General features: G+C 39.1%; 1 protein-coding gene across 2 annotated transcripts in view; it reads left to right on the top strand.

Annotated features, from left to right (window-relative positions):
- Positions 1-1,201: 1,201 nt before the first annotated feature.
- LOC111977902 (leucine zipper putative tumor suppressor 2 homolog) overlaps positions 1,202-7,871 on the top strand; it is a 42,886-nt gene continuing 36,216 nt past the window's right edge. The window contains exon 1 of one of the 2 annotated variants that reach the window (XM_024007681.3): positions 1,202-1,662. The gene's annotated coding sequence lies outside the window, so the exon portion shown is untranslated. The remainder of the gene's footprint in view (positions 1,663-7,871) is intronic. The other variant, XM_070448320.1, reaches the window with a different exon arrangement.

Raw genomic sequence — 7,871 nt, 5'->3', positions numbered from 1 at the left:
CGTATCATGAAACCTCTAACACAAATTAATTTGACTTGGTGAAAATCTTTTTTTGGACAGAACTTGCTTACCACTTTTTTCCATGTAGTTTCTTTACCGAGCCATACACAAAATTATTAATGTATGTGTATACATGGAGCGTGGTAGGATACTGTAATTTGGACCCGGTAAGGGGTCATGCCAAGTTCAAGAATAAAAACTTCTGTCTGTTGAAGAAAAATAACACTGCTTAAATTGAATTCAACTACTACAGTATATTGTGGCCTTGTTTAATTTTAGTGAATAAAGGATTGTCAATGTGAGGATGGAGTTGTCAGGTACGACCAGGGGGGTATACTACAAAGCGAGGATTAAGGAGTTAGCCTGATTTACACACACACACACCACACCACACATATATATATATATATACACCACATACATACATATATATACACATACATACATATATACACATGCATACACATAATATACACATACATAATATATATATATATATATGTATGTATATATATATATATATATATATATACACACACATACATATATATATATATATATATATATATATATATATATATATATATACACATACATATATATACATACATACATTTTTATATATGTAATATAATTTTTAATATGTATATATAAATGTTTATACATACATATATACATACATACATACATATATATATATATGTATGTGTATACATTTTATATATGTATATACATTTTTATATAGTATATATAAATGTTTATATATATAAATGTTTATATATATATTATATATATATATATATATATATATATATATATATATATATATATATATATATATATGAATAAAGGATAAGCTTGAAATGGGCATGGTTTAATTGATTTAGCAAATGAAAACATATACCGGTGTATAGAGTTTCGCTTTAAAAAAAAAAATATTTCTGGTCGCTTATCAAAGTCGCTTATCAAAGTTAGCTGGCTAACTCGTTGAACCCGCTTTGCAGTGTAGGCTTAGTTTACCCTTTGGTATTACATATTTAGAATAGACGGGAACCGGTTGTGCTAGAACAGGTAGGGAAAATGGGTCACTTATCTTCAGGACAAACCATTTGGATTTTATAATGACGTCACCTGTTAATTTACTTGTGTTTTATAGTAGCCAATGAAAGTTAGAGTGACGTGCTAGATGTGTAATATCTTATATTGAAGGTCACTGTCGATGGTTCTGAGAGACTGTTGTTATTGTCAGGAAATCATATAATTTCCACTTGTCTGTGTTTCACTGCACATTCAGCATCTAAAAAACAGCAGTCGTAGACAAGAGACCCATTCTTCAGTTCACTGGTCATCACATTACTTCAGCCAGTGGTGGTGAAGCTATGGTTGGCAGCCAATTGGGGGCTGGGCTCAGAGTCAGACGGAGACGGAACGGGAATTTTTCTACAAGCATCTGACCTGAACAGTGTGCTGGAGCGCTCACATCAAAAACACGCGCCATCGCCATACACAAGGAGGAAGAGACGGAAATTGTACACTCGAAAAATCGTTTTCGGCTACAAATTCTAGATTAAAAAGAAGAACACCCACGCCAAACAATTTATAAAGAATTTACTTAACTGTCCTGGCATCCTCCTCCTGAGCTGTGCATCGACGCTTTTCATGGTAAGTTAAAAAATAAAAAATAACTGGTACAATGCTGCAGCCAGTGTTGCTCTTCTTTCTCGAGCTTGTGAAAATAACGATCTATAGTGACTTTGTTATAACGCACCAAATATGTTGTGTAATAATGTACGTTTATCGTAGTTTTTGTTCACAAAAGACAGTCCCATATGGGATTAGTCGAAACGTTGAAAGGCAGCAGCGTAGGCTCAGTACAACTCCTTTCTATTTCATTTGACGCAGGTGTAGGCTGTCAATTTATACATTGCTTCTTTATTAAAAAAAAAAAAGTTTGGCTTCTCTGATAAACATATTTTTATACTTTCATGCATGTCATTTTCATCATGGCAGGTTTGACTGACCTTTTGCCTTTTTCAATCAAATGTTTTGCCCCAGCTAACACACCTGACTCCAATAATCACCTAATCATGATCTTCAGTTTTGAATGCAATTTGATTAATCAGCTGTGTTTACTAGGGATGGAGTGAAAGTGTGACACCAATCAGGCCCTTGAGGACTGGAGTTTCCCAACCCCTGCATGTGGTGGCCAGTCCTAATCTGGCTGTGCCAGGTGGAGATTATAAGAGTACATACTCATTAAGGCCAGATTGTTATTCCATGTTCATAGATAACCAGCAGGGTCACATAAAATCCTTATGCAGATAGGTCAATAATGCAAAGTTGTTAAAGTTCAGTCAATAACTGGCTCGGGACAGGGATGCATAATGTGGTTTGGGATGCCTGTGTGGCACAGGAGTGGTGTTGACAGGTAGGATAGAACCTGTGGTAGACCTACCTTAAAGGTAGATTAATAGCCTATTTATTTTGGTCCTTTTGTTTTTCACTATTTAAGAGTTATATTAGTGTTTATCAGACTTTACTGGTTGGGTGAGTTTTAGACAATGCAACATCCTGATCCCATGTTGCCTGTGTAGGCACTTCTTGTGAAAAAAAATTAACTATCTTTATCTTATCTTGGATCTGAACTGAATACAGTTCCTTTGTAATTCATCCATACAGGGGTTTTGGGTACTCTTCTGTTGTAGTGTGTCAGACCTTGCTCTCCGTTAAACAAAACTGTTCTATTTGATTTGTGATTTATTAGGATCCCCATTAGATGACGCCAATGGCAACAGCTAGTCTTACTGGGGTCTGACACACAACGAAAAGACATTACAGACAAAAGACTACCGTTTACATACATTTAAAAACATTAACATTGTGTGTATATCTATCTATCAGTTATACATACATGTCAGTACATACACACAAGTAGGTCACATGGGGGAGAGCCGTGTTGCTTTATTTGTTTTTTGAAACTAGGTTTGCTGTTCACTTGCCCTATATAAAGTGGAAGGGAGTTCCATTCACTCATGGCTCTGTATAATACTGTACATTTCCTTGAATTTGTTCTGGACCTGGGGACTCTGAAAAGACCCTGGTGGCTTGTCTGGTGGAGTAAGTGTGTGTGTGTGTCATTGCTATGTGAATGTTGATTATGCAAACAATTTGGAATTTCCAACACATTTAATGTTTCTTATAAAAACAAGAAGTGACGCAGCTCTTAGCCAAGAGAGAATGGCATGCATAGTGTTAATATTAGCCCTATGATTACAACGAAGAGCAAGACGTGTCGCTCTGTTCTGGGCCAGCTGCAGCTTAACTAGGTCTTTCTTTGCAGAACTTGACCATATGACTGGACAATAATCAAGATACTATAAAAATTAGAGCCTGCAGCACTTGCTTTGTGGAGTGTGGTGTCAAAAAAGTATCCCTAACTTGTTCAACAGCCACACCATTCATTACCAGATGCAGCTGAGGTCTAGAACTTAGGGAATGATTTGTACCAAATACAATGCTCTTAGTTTCAGAGGTGTTCAGGAACAGTTCATTACTGGCCACCCATTCCAAAACAGACTGCAACTCTTTGTTTAGAGTTTCAGTGACTTCATTAGCTGTGGTTGCTGATGCGTATATGGTTAAATCATCAGCGTACATGGACACACATGCTTTGTTTAATGCCTGTGGCAGGTCATTGGTAAAATTCGAAAAGAGTAGAGAGCTGCCCTGCAGTACACCACCCTTTACATGTTTAACATTAGAGAAGATTCCATTAATGAAAACCCTGAGTTCTATTACATTGCCATATCGTGGAATCAAAGTAATCAGAGGTTGAAAAGCCATAACACAAGTTTTCTAAACAACATATTATGGTCAATAATATCAAAAGCTGCACTGAAATCTAATAGTACAGCTCCCACAATCTTATTATCAATGTCTTAAAACCAATCATCAGTCTGTGTGTATGTGGATAAGACTCTGCTCTGTGTGTGTGTGTCAGTGGAGGCTCTTCAGAGGAGGAAGGGGAGGACCATCCTCAGTGAATTTCAGAAATTAAAATGGTGAAACAAAAGTTKTKATTTTTAGATAAAACTACACTAAATATATTAATGTCATCAAATAATTGATTAAAACACACTYCTGTTCTACAGTAGCCTCAACAGCACTCTGGGGTAGAACCATGGTGTAGCCAGGGGTGGGCAATTCCAGTCCTCGGGCGCCGGATTGGTGTCAGTTTTTCCCCAGCCCCAGGTAACACAACTGACTCCAATAATCACCTAATCGTGATCTTCAGTTTAGAATGCAATTTGATTAAACAGCTGTGTTTGCTAGGGATGGAGTAAAAGTGTGACACCAATCAGGCCCCACAGGKCTGGAGTTGCCCACCCCTTGTGTAGCTGAAGAACAGCTAGTTTCTATCCTCCTCTGGGTACATTGACATCAAAACAAAACTTAGGAGGCTCATGGTTCTCACCACCTTCCATAGAATTACACAGTAATTATGACAACTTTTGGAGGACATCCTCCAACCTATCAGTGCTCTTGCAGTGTGAAGTGACATGTTGTGGACCCAATAAAAGGATCAGAGAATGAATCTAGTACTAAAAGCATAAGCTACAGCTAGCTAGCACTGCAGTGAATAAAATGTGATGAGTAGAGAGAGATTTTGTAGATTTTTTTATTTTCTCACTTACCTAGCTAGCGAGTAGTTTAACCTACTCAAACACCCGGCTCAAAGACCGAGGGATGCTATGTTAGCTAGCTGGCTATGGCTATCCAACACTGGAAGTCTTCCAAGTCAAGGTACGTTTTGGGGTTTTATTAATTTATTGCCACTGGGGCCCGCTGATGTACACTGTACTGCATCATTGTAGCAGGTTTATTCATGTGTTAGTTCTAGTAGCTAGCTATGTTGACTATGACGTTAGGTGACAACGATGTAGGCTGTGTGTAACAGTTAGTGGTTATGGTGTGAAGGTTTGGCTTGGAAAGTTTTTTTTGCCTAGTCACAGACAGCTGTTGTACTGCGCACTAAAGTCCACAAGCGAAAGTAAAAGGTGAGAGGAGGAGAGCATGTAGATGCATGAAGGAATTATACAATGAGCAAATCATCATGGTGTTTGTATGTGGCTGCTATGAAAGTGAACTGTGTTTGTTCTGATCAAGGGTGTATTCATTCTGCCGATTCTGTTGAACAATGTTCCTTGAACGAACGAAACTTGAATAAACATACCTGAATTTGTCCAATAGAAACTCTAATTTGCAACTGTTTTTATTAATGATAACACCCCAGATCAGCTAGATGCAGGCAAGAGTGTGCAAGGTGGTATTGAATTTGTCACTGTCTGGATTACGCAAATGTTTCTCTCTACCTGTTGTATCATTATCATTATGGGTATAGGGAAGATTTCAGTATCGTGTAGTAGCCTAAACCTATCAATGTTATTACATTGAGCTGGGTGAATGGAATATGAATGAGAGTCATCCAATATGCTGTAATAGAAATAAGGCCATGCTCATAAAAAAAGTGTCCTCCCTCATCTTAAACCGCACCGACCGCCACTAGTGTATATGGATACCACKACCCCTATTACAAAAACATGTTTTTCCCCTCATCAATCTACACACAAAGCAAAAACAGGTTTTTAGATTTWAAAAAKCCCCACCCCATTTACATAAGTATTCAGACCCTTTGCTATGAGACTCGAAATTGAGCTCAGGTGCATCCTGTTTCCATTGATCATTCCTCAGATATTTCTACAACTTGATTGGAGTCCACCTGTGGTAAATTCATTTGATTGGACATGATTTGGAAAGGCACATAACTGTCTATATAAGGTCCCACAGTGGACAGTGCATGTCAGAGCAGAAACCAAGCCATGAGTTCGAAGGAATTGTCCGTAGAGCTCCGAGACAGGATTGTGTAGAGGCAAAGATCTGGGGAAGGGTACCAAACAATTTCTGCAGCATTGAAGGTCCCCAAGAACGCAGTGGCCTCCATCATTCTTAAATGGAAGAAGTTTGGAACCACCAAGGCACCTAATYGACTCTCAGACCATGAGAAACAAGATTCTCTGGCCTGATGAAACCAAGTTTGAACTCTTTGGCCTGAATGCCAAGCGTCACGTCTGGAGGAAACCTGGCATCATCCCTACGGTGAAGCATGGTGGTGGCAGCATCATGCTGTGGGGAGGTTTTTTAGCGGCAGGGACTTGGAGACTAGTCAGGATCGAGGGGAAAGATGAACGGAGTAAAGTACAGAGACATCCTTGATGAAAACCCGCTCAGGATCTCAGCCTGGGGTGAAGGTTCACCTTTCAACAGGACAACGACCCTAAGCACACAGCCAAGACAAAGCAGGAGTGGCTTCGGGACAAGTCTCTGAATGTCCTTGAGTGTCCTAGCCTGAGCCCGGACTTGAACCCGATCGAACATCTCTGGAGAGACCTGAAAATAGCTGTGCAGTGACACTCCCTATCCAACCTGACAGAGCTTGAGAGGATCTGCAGAGAGGAATGGGAGAAACCCCCCAAATACAGTTGTGACAAGCTTGTAGCGTCATACCCAAGAAGACCCGAGGCTGTAATTGCTGCTAAAGGTGCTTCAACAAAGTACTGAGAAAAGGGTCTGTATACTTATGCAAATGTGATATTTCAGTTTATTTTCAATATATTTGCTAAAAAGTTTTTGCTTTGTCATTATGGGGTTTTCTGCTAGATTAATGTGGAAAAAGTGAAGGTCTGAATACTTTCAGAATGCACTGTATGTACAACCTGTGGGGAAATGCAATGATTTATCTGAAATCTTTCCCTTTTTCCCCCATTCTCCTCGCTACAGTGAGAGACAGTGTTTTAATACTTTGAAAATGTGTCCTTCCAATACCTCCCTCCTCCTGTGTTTATTTCTCAGCAAAATCATTGACTTCTGTTGGTGCGGGTTTAAAAAAAAAAATGGTTTAGCAGTATCTGTTCTGCTTTGTACGWATGAAACACCAGGGAGCAGGCTTTAGATGTGCTTCACTGAGGCAATCATCACGCAAAGAGGCTGCATGTCTTGTAACTAATGATGCTAAAAATATAATAACTCATCCGGGCTCAAGGACCCAAGGGAATTTGAGACTGGATCTGAGAGAACTACTGTAGTTTTTTGTTCAATGATCAAGTTAATTTAGGTAACCTGCAATACTGTATGTAGAATTTCCTTGACCATTTCACTTGCTTGGAATAGGGACCAGAACAAAGGGTGAGGTAGAGGGCATTGTCAATAATTGAAAGCAGTGTTTGTCTGTGAGCATTTTGCTGTGTCATGGAGGAATTCCCCTTGTGGGCCTGGAAGATGCTTGGGAAATATGAGGAAGAGGGTTTGTGTTGTTTATTTTAACCTGGGCCCGGTTCAGTGGATGACCTGCTTGTGTAAGGGATACTTTGGTTTTTCCCTTGAAAGACATTGAAACTGAAGGTCAAGTCCCTCTAGACTTGCCAGTATTGTCTTTTTGTATAACAGGAAAGGTGAATATAGTGCCATTCTATTTCAAGGTTTACTGTAGTTAATTTCAAAGGGAGCATCTTGTAAAGTGCTTACACAAGTCATTTTCCCTGTCTTCAGGATCTGTGAGTTGGCTAGTTTATGTTTCTGTCCCACTGCCACATCAACCTCCTGTTTCTCATTGTAATTAGTGATGTGGCATAGTTTTCTTCCCACTCATTTCACCACAATATGTTAAACAGTTTGAAACAACAACAATGCCATGGAGGAAACTTCTTGTTCTTTYTATATTTGGGTTGGGAGAAGTCTATGAAATTCCTCAATCGTTTACGAGTAAAGGGAGGTTTGAGCTGAGCTCTGAGGACTTTATCAGACTGAAAAGACGA

The sequence above is a fragment of the Salvelinus sp. IW2-2015 genome, linkage group LG18 (assembly GCF_002910315.2).
Source record: "Salvelinus sp. IW2-2015 linkage group LG18, ASM291031v2, whole genome shotgun sequence".
Taxonomy (NCBI): Eukaryota; Metazoa; Chordata; class Actinopteri; order Salmoniformes; family Salmonidae; genus Salvelinus; species Salvelinus sp. IW2-2015.
Note: the sequence above shows the minus strand (reverse complement) of the source record. Positions and strands in the feature narration are given on the sequence as shown.